Source organism: Cydia pomonella, chromosome 1 (genome assembly GCF_033807575.1).
Source record: "Cydia pomonella isolate Wapato2018A chromosome 1, ilCydPomo1, whole genome shotgun sequence".
In the NCBI taxonomy this organism is placed as follows: domain Eukaryota; kingdom Metazoa; phylum Arthropoda; class Insecta; order Lepidoptera; family Tortricidae; genus Cydia; species Cydia pomonella.
In genome coordinates this window covers 40184699-40199048 of record NC_084703.1, presented here as the reverse complement: position 1 = coordinate 40199048, position 14350 = coordinate 40184699, and the positions used below count along the sequence as shown (strand labels likewise).

The window sequence follows — 14350 nt, the reverse complement described above, 5'->3', positions numbered from 1 at the left end:
AATATTTTATTTGCAAATCGAAATAAAAGTATTATTTCACTTGATGTACAACGAATCTGACCTACTCCGAAATCGATTTAGAAAGAAAATGACGTGCACTTAATCAGCCGTATTCCGTTACTGTCATATTCAGAAGCAGACATACTGCATATCTGACCTAATAAGGATTGTACTTAATCAGTTTTTGTCCCACTGCTCAACTGGCAAAATAAAAAAATGACCAGCCTCGCCTAAATCTCGTAATGTTTGTAGTAGGTACATTGCTGCTCGGTAAATTAAAATAATAATTAAGGGGATACAATTAAGCGTAACGAAAAACTATTAATTAATGAGTACACCGATAAATTCAGTCTGGTTTTATTTAATGCCCGGATTGGATTTAGGCACTGTATGGATTCACGTCGGAGCTATACGGTGCGGATGACAATTGACAATTTGACAGGAAAATCTTTTATGTATAATTATATAGAAAAAAACTTTAACCGTAGTCGAGTAACAGATTCTAAATTTCATAATATTGGAAACTGCTTATCACCAACATCTGGGTAGGTTAGCTATTAGAAGAGTGGAGTAAATAATTTTTTATCAATCAGGTTTTTTAGAACCTCTTATAGGTTAGCGACTTTTATAATATATTTTACAAAAGGAGTACCTAGACCTAGTTAAGAAACATAGGTACAGTCAAGGTATTAAATATCGACACAGACAAAGCGCCAAAAATATGTACACACTACTTTAATGTATGGGCAACACGGTTGTATATACATATTTTTGGCACTTTGTCCGTGTCGATATTTAATACCTTGACTGTACCTTGAAAATAAAAATAACACTTTCAATTTTTGTAGCAACATTTCACGTAATCCTAAACATGCTTCAATGACATTTTACTTCATCCAAAATGGATGCAAAAGGAAAATCTGTCCAGAACCGGAAAGTTTTTGTGTTGGTGTAATCCGTGCGTAGAAATTTCAGTTGTCGGCGGAAGCACGATCATATCGCTTGACCACCGAAGTCGAAGGTCCTTAAGTACGTTTTATTTTCTATTTACGATACGTGACGAAGACGGCTTGGAATAATTTCAATATAATTAGCTACGTTTATCAATATTTGAATTAAACTGTAACGTAATAGGATATGAGGATAATATGTATGACGGTCGCATGTCGCATATATCTACGTGATAGCGTGATAATGACAGTATCTGTTTTTAGAGTTCCGTACCAAAAAGGTACTCTGTCTGTCTGTCCGTCAGTCACATTGCTAAATATTTCAGAAGTACTTAAGCTATCGATTTGAAATTTGGAATAGTAATGAACAACGCTAAGACATATTGGAACTTTTTTTTTTAATATTAATTATGGATAATGCCCAATACAAAGAGGGGGCAAAATTTAAAAGTCTAGTTACTACAAGTGGGGTATAAAGGAAAATGTGAAAAAATACCCTAAAACTCTGAACGGCTTGCTTTCATAAATTAAGCTCACTATTATTACTAACTATAAAACTATAAACTAATAACCAAAAATATTATGTTGCTGTCAATTACTTACTAAAGGTACTCTATCCGTCTAATTAATTTTTAATTACCAGTTTGTGTCACTGAGTTCATTATATTTTTATTATAAGACAGTCCAAATGAGGCCCATTGCCAAAAGTGTGATTTCTAAACACTTAATCAGGCCCAAGGGCTAATGACTGAATATGTTCCTAATTATGTTTTTTTATACTTAAAATTGTTTAACTTTGTAAATATCAATACAATAAAAAACTGTGTTTTATTAAAAAAACATAAATCAAATCTATTCTTCTGCGTTTAAGTTTCTGTAGACTTTTTAAGGACCAACACTACAACTCTTATTAATTTTTGGATTAATCCATCGGGAATGACAAAAAAAGTTGTAACAGTTTACAAAAAAATATTACATAAAATAAATTATGTAGTTTCGGAATTATCTACGGAACAGGAATGAGCCTTATTGAAATCACCCATTCATAATAAGGTCCATTGACAAGCTTTTTAAAAACAATTTTTGTCATTAAAGTAGGTACTTTAGATTCATGTTTTTTGGTTAATGTTTTTACTTCAAATACAGGCAATTTGTACATTTCATATATTATGTTTTTTAAGTTAAAATACTTCTTAAATCAGATTTATAAAGATTTACAAAAACCTGGTCCTTATTAAGCGAACTTACCTTATCATAAAGATTTTCGGAAAAATAAAATCTTGATAACTTTTTTTTAATGAACAATAAACCTTTTACAATTGATGGCGCTTTACACAATTATGCTAATAGTTATACTTCTAGTCAAGTCTTTCGTGATTATAGTTACATGAGAAAATTGAAAGTTTGTACGGAACCCTCGGTGCGCGAGGTAAACGAACTCGCACTTGACCGGTTTTTTAAATTAAAATATCGGCCAAGTATCATGTAGGTACATTACGAGTATATGCATAAGGGAGTTCGCAGCGCTTTGTACGTCTTTTTTACTATGCAGAGAAGACTTTTTGCAATAATTCAAAAGTGGACCGATCAATTTCCCGCTAGTTTTCATTGAAAGTGTTATTAAGCTTTTGTTTTAAGATTATTTTCATATTCTTGAACCCATGGTTCAAAAATTAGAGGGGGGGGGGGAGGGGGGAATTTTTGGGAGCGATATTTTCCGAAAATATTCACTTTATCAAAAAATTATTTTTGAAGACCCTTATTCGTTTTGAAAGATTTATCCAACGATATACCACATCTTGGGGTTAAGCGAAAAAAAAAATTAGCAGTAAAAAACATTTTGTATGGGAGGCACCCAATTTTTGTTTTCCTGATTTTATTTTTTGTGTTTTGTGTGTATCCATGCCAAATTGCAGCTTTCTAGCACAAACGATCACGGAGCCGCGGACGGACAGATAGACAGACATGGCGAAACTATAAGGACTCCTAGTTGACTACGGAACCCTAAAAAGTGACCGATCTTGATACTCCTGCTGAATTTTATGACAGGTACTTATTTGTGATAACCTTCGAGCAATACCGGTTTCCGCTACGTCGGAGGCCCAAGCGATTTATCACCGTACAAATCATTCTGCCATTTTTTGCGGGGGGAAACGTGCACACAGTCGCACTTCTCACTCACTACATACAAAATCTAATCTGTAATGACGACACAAATACATAGAAAATGACACACGTCAAAGACAAATCTTGCACACCTCGATCTCTTTTTGTGTGTGGACGAGTCACAACATGCATCGCCATAGGTACAGTTGTACCTATGCTTCGGCAGATGGGAAATAGTACAAATGCCGTCTTCCTTCCTGGCGTTGCTCGAAGATATTAACACTTGAGCACATTCTACATGTATAAACGACAGACAGAACCTCCGAATAAATCGATACATTTCTTTTGAATAGGCTGACAAAGGCGAACTCCGGACTCATTTATTCACTAAAGATCGGGAAATCAGTAGGAAGAAAAGTTGGACTCATTGTGGCTTATGAGAACCGAAAAAGTAGCTCCCAGTAATCAATCTACTAACTAATTGGGTAATACACATTTTATACTGTGCTTAACCCTTTCCTGTCTTTCCTGTATACATCGCAAAATTAAGGAAATCTAAAGGCAGGATGATAAATTTTTTCAGTACACCTACTTCATCATTATTGTCATAACTTAAGAGCTGTGCTCTTCATTTATTTATTGTGCCAGTTTTTAAGTGGTGAGGGAAAAGCAATGCTTATTAAATACGATAAGAAATAGGAGAGGCGAGATGACACCTGCTACGGCACGACATCTTTTTTCTAAACATCCTATCCCATCTAGAAGGCACGATTGAAAAGACAAGAGCAAGAGGAAAGCCTAGAATTACTTAGCTAAATAAAAAATAATGCGTCGTATATAAGGTAATTGAAAGACTGGTACACACCTACCTGAGACTCAAATAATAAAAGCCGCATATATATGTAGATGTACTAGAGTCGTTATCTTTTATTGTATTGTCTACAGAAGTGACCTTATTAGGGTTCCGTAGTCAACTGTCCGTCCGGCTTTGCTCCTAAGTCGTAAACGCTAGAATGCCGCAATTTGGCATATATATATAAATCAATAATGCCGACAATGTGGTAAAATAAAAACTAGAAAAAGTACCAAATTTTTTAGGTACCTCCGCTATACGTAAAGTGGGAATGAAAATTTATTTTCGGTTCAACCCTACGATGTGGTGTGTCATTGGATAGGTCTTTTAAAATGAATAGAAGTCCTCAGCACCCATTTTTGGATTAAGTAAATATTTTCGGAAATAGTCGCTCCGCAAGAAAACACATAGACGTCGCCCCTCTCTAAATGTTGAACTATGGATTAATAAAATATAAAAAAATCGTGAAAATAAAGCTTAATAAAGACTTTCAATGGAAATTATGGCGAACATAATCGGCTAAGACGATTTTAGTTTTAGTAAAAATTCTTCCCTTCTTAAGTAGGTATACTTCTTTTTACTAATAGCCCCCGTGCAAGACAGCCTATAGTGATGGATGGGTAACTACGGAACCCTACACTGAGCATGGTCTGACAAGCTCGTGGCCGATTTTGCTAAAATATTCGTATATTTGACCCAATTATTAGTCAACACCACCATTTAAAACGATTCAGTAGTTAGAAGGAAATGGTTGAAATAACACGTTTTATCGTTAAGTTACGAAGAAATAAGATGTAACAATTTTGCTGCTTCAAATGCTAATTTTGATTGTTTTTGCGCCCGTGAGGAGTCCGCTCGTGTGAATGCACACGCTCAACGGATTACGCACTTAAATAGAATGTGTGCATTTCGATACATCTCAAAATGCGCAATCAGGACGAATTTTTGATCAATTTAGGTACTAAATATTAAAAATATGGCCTTGCCAAGTAGCCAATCTTATTAACAGACATACTTAGAAATTTAATGACGTGAATGAGGAATTTTTCAACGATATTCATTTATAAGTAGATAAAATATGTTGCGGTACGTACCTAGACTTACACATAGGTATAATGAGAATATGCAAGTGGCATATCACATCGTACAATTATAAACAATCTGTTTAATTGGACGTAAAATATAATTATTTACAAGCAATTCTTTCCGTTCCTGTAACAATGGTGTTCCAGACATTTGGTAGGCTTGTGTGGAGCTGAAGCCAGCACGTAGAGCCCCTTTCTACAATCAAATGAACTGTATTGGGTACAACAAGCGGGTGCTGTCCTTGCCCCGGTCAGGGGACGCACGCAGAGGCATCACCCTCCAGGGTATAAGAACTATTATTAGTTGATGTACTAGTTAGATTATGGGTGAAACTGGTGGCCTAAATAGTAAATACTAGGTGATGAGATTAAAAAACTGGACGCCTATTTAAAACGGTATCTAGTTTGTTTTTAGTTGTATTTATTATTATTTATAACAGTATGTTAGGTCGTATTCCACGTGCCGACTACGTTAATACAACAAGATTATATATAGACTATATTGTAGTGTATTGAAGAATATGTTTATTCTTAAAGAATATATTCTAATAGCATACCCATACATTAATTAAGCGTCTTTGGTTCTACACCGTGTTTTTGTTTTCCGTTAATTTCAAGGGTGCATACCTGAGCTTAAATTAAGTAACTTTCTCAAAGACACCGGTATTCTAATTACTTAATTCCATTTCGGAGATTTTTTTTCTTATAGCCTTATAAGGGCCTCCTTACGAGCGTGTACACTTGGCTTAGAGGAGGCCCTAAGCCAAGTGTACACGCTCGTAAGGGCCTTTGATTGATTAGTGTTTAGTATGAGTTAATACATTTGCTACAAAACGTAAGTATTATCTCGGACAATTGATGTTCGAAATGACATTGATATGTCACAGTTTTCAATTGTTCGGTTAAGTTCAAAGTAATGCCCGTGATACAACAACGCTATATGCAAAATTTAATTACTTTTTACAAAAATATAAAAAATAAAAAAAAAAGTTTTTTTTTTTAAATTAACTATGCCATTTAGTTTCCTTAAACGTAGGTACTTACCGATACCCCGAAGTTAACGGAATTCAATAAAAACACGGTGCATACACTACAATATGCATCTTTAACAAAAATAAGCTTGGATGAGCGTAAATAACAAAAGAGAGTTCTTTTTTGCATCGCAGAATCGCATCTCGTTCGTTTGAGTTTTATAAAAGAGGTAGTGTGATACTCTCGCTAGTTAGAACCGCTTTATCTGATTACCTTTCCTTTGACCCCACCCTTACTCATTCAAATTGTTAAGATACATCTTTGATGTGCCGTAGTGCCCGTAGTATGTGGGCGATAAGGGGCCAGTACCTACCCGAAAAAGGGTTAAAAATAAACCATTACTTATTAAGATTTAGCTACACCTTCACGGCTACGAGCGTGCCGTGATAATTTACCTAAAATAAGCTTTTAACCGCAATAATTTTTCTTTGACAAGTCTTAAGAAGCAGTTAATTTAGAAATTATAGTTAGCGAACTTTATGCTTGACTGAAATTGGATCGTTGTTATAACTTTTTGAGCGTAGTGAGATCACTACGGAACTTTAAATAACATGTTATGTTGATAGTTTTAGCAACGAGGCGACGACCAAACCACTGCGCTATGCAAATTGTATCTTAAGGCGACACTTTACTTACATGCAAAAATTTAGTCTATTTTGCAATACATTTGCAAGACAAAACACTATATTCCCAGATTGAAATAAGGTTGCTCGAGTAAAATGAACTGTATCACGTGAAATAAAGAAGATAGGTTGGTGGTTGGGGGGTGAATAGACGCATGAAAGGCGTTTGAAGATAATGGCCACTTGGAGTTAGCAATGCAAAGTACCATGTAATATTTTGTGGCTATTGCAGAAAGACACACCTCATATTGGCTAAACCAGCAAAGTTTCAGAACGATTAAAAAATTTCAGAGTATTGCCATCAGTAAACAAGTGTTGTTAAAAAACAAAAAAGGCAAAAGTTTATTAAAACCTGACTATTTACATATTCTTTCTACCAAAATGAAATTTAAAATGTTAACTTCAAGGTTGACTTACACGAAATGTTAATTAGCAGAGAGATAGCAGAGCCTTGGCATGGCATGTTCGAACGCAGCGAGTGTTCACACTTTGTTTATATTCATAGTACTCATGATAGCAAGATGCAAGCTTGCGCGCTTTAGATTTAACCTATATATGTCCCTGCTCACTACCCTGCCCTCAATGGTCTACTATAGGGGGTAAAGAATCGAGGAACAATAAAGGAAAGTCTTGCATATTTACGTTTGAGCATCAGTAACGGCTACTTTGACGACCGGTCTGGGCTGGTGACGTAGTGACCCTGCGTATGAAGCCAATGGTCCTGGGTTCGAATCCCGGTAGGGGCATTTATTTGTGTGATGAGCACAAATAAATGCCCATTTTGCACGGACATTTGTTCCTGAGTCATGGGCGTTTTATTATATATATCGTTGTCTGAGTACCCACAAAACAAGCCTTCTTGAGCTTGCTGTGGGACTTGGTCAATTTGTGTAAGAATGTCCTATAAGGACATATTTAATATTTATTTGCTTTGGCCCTGGAGCCTAGCCAAGAGGACAATCGTTGATAAATAAATCGGCCAAGAGCATGTCGGGCATGCTCAGTGTAGGGTTTCGTAGTTACCATTCTGACAGAACAGTCCAAATGGGGGCTATTAATTAGTAAATATCATGTAGGTACATTACAAACATAAGGGAGTAGCTTCGCAACACTTCGTCTTTTCACTAAAAATTGAAGATTTTTTGCAATAACTCAAAAACAGCACAAAAACGGCTGGACCGATCATATTTGCTATAGCTTTAATTGAAAGTATTTACTAAGCTTTTGTTTCACTTTTTTTTAAGTTTTAGACCCATTGTTCAAAGCTTAAAGGGAGGGGGGGAAACATTCTTTTTTCTTTCGGAGTGACTATTCCAAAGCAAAAAAAATAATCATTTTGTATGGGAGATTTTTTTTACCGTTCTGTCATTATGCATGATTTATGTGTCCATGACAATTTGTAGCTTTCTAGCACTAACGATCACGGAGCAAAGCCGCGGGCGGACGGACAGACGGCCATAGCGAAACTATATATAGGTATATATACTTGTATATTGTGAGATAAATAAATCATATCATATCATATCAAATAAGGGTTTCTAGGTGACTACGGACCCCTAAACCTGGCAATCGAAACTTAAGAGATACCACGTGGTCGTCCATACCAAAAGGGAAAACGTTTTTCCACTTCTAAATATTTTCCGTTCTTCATGATGTTAGTATGTTATTGACACAATGAAAAACTAGGTCTAGAGGTTTTCTTTTTTTTTTTTCAAAATTTGCAAAAAAAAAGAGTTTTTTTATAGCCAAACTTACAAACCTAGAATATATTATGCGATCGACATGAAAATCAATGTGATTTAGTTAGTGGAAAACGTTTTCTCCCGAAATGGAATTTCATAGAAAAAATACTGTTATTTCGCTAGGATCACAAAGTTATTCTTCCCTCTTAAATAATGTATGGAAATAGTCACGGACTTATCGTAGCATTTACCCCGATATATTTTACTTTTCGTTTGGCGTTTGTCGATGTACGATGTACATCTTTGCAAGGCCTTCTGTCATGTCATACGTCACTTTCGCACTTAAATGTCTTACATACTTATTAGAACGTGACAGGCATGATGACAGATGATATAAGACCGACCGACCATCTTAGCCCTACTTTGGTAGTGACCCAAAGCATGATGCGGACTTTTTTTAGTGAGAAGTCTCCCTTGCTCAGTTTTATTTAACTTTATTGGAAACAGGTTTGGACTAAGTATTTAATTTCTATATTTGAAGACCCGTCTGGCCTAGTGGGTAGTGACCCTGCCAATGAAGCCGATGGTCCCAGGTTCCCATCCCGGTAAGGGCATCTATTTGTATGATGAACACAGATATTTGTTCCCGAGTAATGGGTGTTTGCTATGTATATTGCTTTTCAGGCACGTGTTATGGCTAAAAGATCAATATCCTATCTAAGGAAACTGCAATATTTCAAGATGGATTCCCTAGAAGATCGACGGACGCTCCTAGATGCAACTTTTTTGCACAAGTTAGTGAACCACAAAATAGATTGTCCACAACTTCTGACATTGTTGAACTTTCGTGCTCCATCCCGTTTCCCCCGTAATGCTATCACCCCTCTTTACGCCCCGCTTAGAAGATCAGTTTCAGGCACTAACTCTCCAATATGCAGGTTATGTAAAACTGCTAATGGCTGCTGTGACAACGCGGATATGCACTATGACCCACTAAATCAATTTATAAAATCTGTCCGAAAATATTTTTTTAAACATAAGTAATTAGAATTTAAGTTAAAATTTTGTAGTTCTATAGTTGTTTACTTATATTTGTTTCGCATGCCGTGTTTACCTGTAAGTAATTGTGACACCACTCCTTACATGTATTAGCTTGTACGTTTTGAATGTATCGATGTCAACAATTGTTGGTGAACCTTAAATAAATATATATCGTCGCCTAATACCCATAGTATAAGCTTTGCTTAGTTTGAGGCGACCTAGCTATCTGTGTACGGTTGTCCCCAATTATTTATTTATTTTATATAATACCAATTCGACTATTTTTGTTTAGGGAATAAGATCCAAATTAGATCCGTTCCCTTTCTGATCCTTGAAGAGTTAAAAATGTTGAAGCTTTATGAAATTATATTATAAAATAAATAAATAATAAATAAATATTGTAGGACATTATTACACAAATGACTAAGTCCCACAGTAAGCTCAGCTCAGCTCAGTAAGCTTGTGTTGGGGGTACTTAGACTACGATATATATAATATATAAATGTTACATATGAACAATTATTTGCGCCAGTAAATTCCCTTTGAGCTCAATAATACACGGGGCAGTCTGCTGTTTATGGAAGGGCTATAAGTGTACATTTGAAATCATAATTACAATAATCTACCGAATAGAGTGAATTCTTACTTTTAACTAGTGGCGCATTAATGCATTCAGGTTTATTCGATTTTAAAATGATTGTCTGACTAGAAGTGTCATAATGATCATTTTCTCCAACATGTTACTGTTGTTTAACAGAGACCGGGAGGATTCGCGTACAGCACTAGCATGTTCACAGATATCACATGCGCGTTGCTAACTTTCTAAAAACCTTTCAGGCATTATCAGGCCTTTTGCCATCCCTGATAATGCCATCTTAATAACTTGACAAAGGTTTCATCATTTATAAATCGAGTCGAGTGCAAATTGTAATCCTCTCATAATGCCTGTAATGTAAATTATATTGTGAATTATCGACGAGGCGGCTTTTCGAGGCGAACAAACGTACAATTCTGTGCATATAGATGTGTGAAATGTCATGTTTCATCTCATTCAGTGGGACTTCGCGTTAATGGTAGCTTAGAGGCTATTATTACAGTAATCCGCCTAATTGAGTTCGTATCAATAAATCTTATTAGTCTTTGTATCTAAGTTCGAGAAAGTTCTCAGAAGTTCTAACAACTCGATAACTTACATCCGTTGTAGGATGAAGTATATATTAAGTTTTCACTGTTTGACCACAAAATCAATATATAAACATCCAATCTGCTAAGAAACAATTAGCTACAATGGCATTATGGCACCTCACCTTGGTCTTGAGGTAGTTGAGATCAATTAGATGTTGATCGTATTTTTCAGTGGCAATTTCTTCGTGTTGGATCATGCATTCCTGGAACTGGTACCAATGATCTAAAATTACCTCTATAAGGAAATAGTCTAAAGAATTAGGTCTTAATATTTTTGCCTTTGTTTAAAGTGCCACCGAGGAATTAACTTTTCCAGATTCAATCAGATAATGATCACATGAGGTTTCTATTTTTAAATACAACGGTTATAGTAAAAGATGTAGGTGAGTGTTTTCAGAAAAAAAAGTAGCATTAACTAATGTTATTTCGACTCAGAATCGTTTTGATTTATTTAATGTGAGTCGATGTTTATGATTTGTGTTAAAAGTAAATATGTCGGCTGCTTCTAACGTAGGTAAAATGTGTATTTTAGTATTACATTTCTGGTTATTTTTGTTTAAATCTAATCCAAGTCTTATTTGTACGTCACTGGTTTTTATATCTAAACGAGGCTTGGATTAGGTTCCGAACGAAAATTAAAGTAGATACGCACGAATGTTGCAGCCCTTACTTCTTCTATTAATATTGAGATGCTCGCCTGCCGCTGCTTATTCAACTGATTTATGTTGCTCAAGTTTTTCTATGAGGGTGCCTTGGTGAGTCGCACCTCGTCGGACATACAAAGATACCCGAAGCCACATTCGTTCGGCTGCGAGTTACCTCAAGAATCAAGATCTACGGACGTTAAGGCTAGTGACGATCTTTTACTCACATTCGGCTCGCGTACTGACGGATATTAATTTATTTTATTGTATAGGTTTAGTATATATTTTATTATTAAATTGTTTTTACTATGAGGACTAAGTTTTCATTTACCGCTCTAGTTAGGCGGCTACAAGTTTTGTGACAATCGATACAAAATGTATGTGAAAATGCGTCATAAAAATGGTATTTGCCAGATATATTTCTACTTATACTAGATTTCTATCTTTTAGTACCTTTAAATGGGTGGGTAAGTACAAAGTATTATATATTTGTTTTAAATAAATTTTAAGCAAATGAAGTTTTATATTATGCCGCTAAGGCAGTTCAACGAACACAGTAGGTGCATTTAGCTGCAAAAGTACACAGAGGTAATAGGTTTTCAAATAGGGTACGAAATTTGTTAAATTGATTAAACGGCGGCATGTAATTCTATACCTACATATCTTTTCACAGTCACTGAAGCTATGATTGAAGATAATTAAATTAATCATTTGAATAAGACGTAACCAGTTCAAAACTGCAACATTATTTATTAATTTTTTTTATACACCAAAATATTGCGGATTCTACAAAAGTACTCAAATCATTGCAATTAAATATGATTCAGTAAAAAAAGGTTCGCAGACGTTAATAAAAGCCTGTTTCTGACAACATTTACTAAAAATGCTGTCAATGGATCAAGTCAGCAAGTCTGCATTTAAAGTAGTGTATCACACTGTGTCAAAAGTATAGATCGTGTCATTCACGAAGGCGCGTGCCTTGACTCGTAATGTCATGTTATTAAAGTTTAGATTTGACAAATCTGCGCGTCATCCTGGATGACACGGACTATATAACATTCTCAGGAGGGCTAAGCTGGTCGGCTCTTTATCATTTGTCACCAGTGACGGGCATAGTGACAAGTGATAGAAATGGAACCATGCTGCCACCGCTGATAGAATTGGACAAAGCGAGATATTATCTCCATATACAGGCAGGACAATTAAACTGTTGCAGAATACTTTTGAACCCGAACTGTCGATATATATCTCTATTCAGAAAAGTTATTATATATGCTACTACTACTGCTGACTGTACCTAGTTGTTATGGGAGAAGTAATGAAAAACTTTGAACTAAAATGTCATTCAGTTGGTCATGTGGTTAATTTAAAAATAACAATTCGCCTTGCCTTTAAATTATGTAACTTATATAAAACGTTCACAGAAAAGTATTTTCTTTACGCAAAATGTCTTAATTTAAAAGAAACATTTTTAAGTCCGTTATACACATTATTTATATATTAAGTGCTTTTAAAATACTTTTCTGAACTAATAACGCAAATTATTCAGACCAAATGAACTCCGTCCGTCGGATTACGCTAAACTTCATAAAAGTGTTCTAGCGGACCAAATTTCATTTATCATTTACGACTTTTATTGGCAAGAAATATTTAGAAACCATTTTGTCAATGGTTTTATTTCTGAATTTTTTTTTTTGCTATATGCATAAATTAGAAATAATATTGATTTATTTATAAATAAATTACCAAGTTGCGGACCGTTTTATGGATTTTTTATGGTTACATCTTACATTCATCATAGTTCATCTTCAGATCATGAATGAAAAAATATAACACGAGAAATTTTACTTTGTTAGTTAAAAAATGTCTTTGAAGCCATGTATTTTAATTTCATATGGATAACCAAGTTAAACAACTTCTTAACAAGTAATAAATAAAGCAGTTACAACTTACTGTTTTCAAATAAATATAAAACATTTCAAATTTGTTTCGCGCTGATAGATTAATTGGATAAATTCGCAAATGAATAATTTAATATATTTAACCATTAATCTTACCTTGCTTGCAAGCGCACTCCTCCGAAAAAACTTCAGCAAACTAAGTTGCAACTTTTCAAAGTAGAGTGACAGTAGCCGTAATATTTTTTTCGAGTGTTCGGTAGTTGTTGCGATTGTAAATAAGTTAAATCACGTATTTGTGTATCAACAAGTTGAGGCGGTGTTTGTACGCAATCGAGGCTCACATGGTGTGTGGCCTGCCGGGCGTTCGGACGCGTAGTGCAGCCTCCGCGGCTCCGCCCGCCCTTTATATACTTCACAACATCCCACGGGCTTCGCGAACCTCCCAAACGCATGCATAGACGCTTTTGTATTGGGAATTAACTGAAATATAATGCATATGATTAGTATAAAATATATTGTACAATTTTTATTTTAATAGGACGGGTTCCTTTTTAATATAACTAGGTACATACCTACCAAAATAAATTCCAGAAATAATAGGAATAGTTAATTTACAAAAGCAGAGTTAGACCAAGTTAAGTAGGCAGCAATTTTTGTAGTCCAGACTGTGCAAGGGTTATTTTAAACGTCAAACATACATAACATTTGACGTTTAAATAACACTTTCACAGTCTGGTGTATCAATATCGCTGCCAACCTAGCTTGGTCTAGAAATTCTTGTAGTTTTAATATGAGGTACAGGTGTGGTACGGAATCACATAGGTTTGATAGGGTAGTTTAAGGGGTCTAACGCGCGTTCTGCATCCGCGACATCAAAAAGAGACTACCGAAATATTATTAAAGTAACTCAGGTCACCATTGCCTTTTTTCCAAATCGAGGGATACGTAGTGTTATTTAAAATACAATAGATATCATTATGAACCTAATGACTTTTGAAACGTTACTGTAGTTAGTTGATCTCTGAGGATCACTTGAGAAATAATACAATAGTGCTAGCGGTACGCCCAAAAACGCTATAAAATGTCTTAAAAGTATGAAAATCGGTACGATTGATCTTTAAGCTCGTATGACCCGTAGAGCAAAAAAATTAATAATTAAAAAATGGGGAGGAGTTATGACGACATCTTTTTTTATTTGGGAATCAAATTGTTTAGAAACCTATCGCGTGTGGTATTAAATGAAAGGGC

At 35.1% G+C, this 14350-nt stretch overlaps 1 protein-coding gene across 1 annotated transcript in view; it reads right to left on the bottom strand.

Annotated features, from left to right (window-relative positions):
* LOC133523198 (uncharacterized) overlaps positions 1–13533 on the bottom strand; it is a 97922-nt gene extending 84389 nt beyond the window's left edge. Inside the window, exon 1 of the mRNA XM_061858679.1 lies at positions 13259–13533. The gene's annotated coding sequence lies outside the window, so the exon portion shown is untranslated. The remainder of the gene's footprint in view (positions 1–13258) is intronic.
* Positions 13534–14350: the final 817 nt, after the last annotated feature.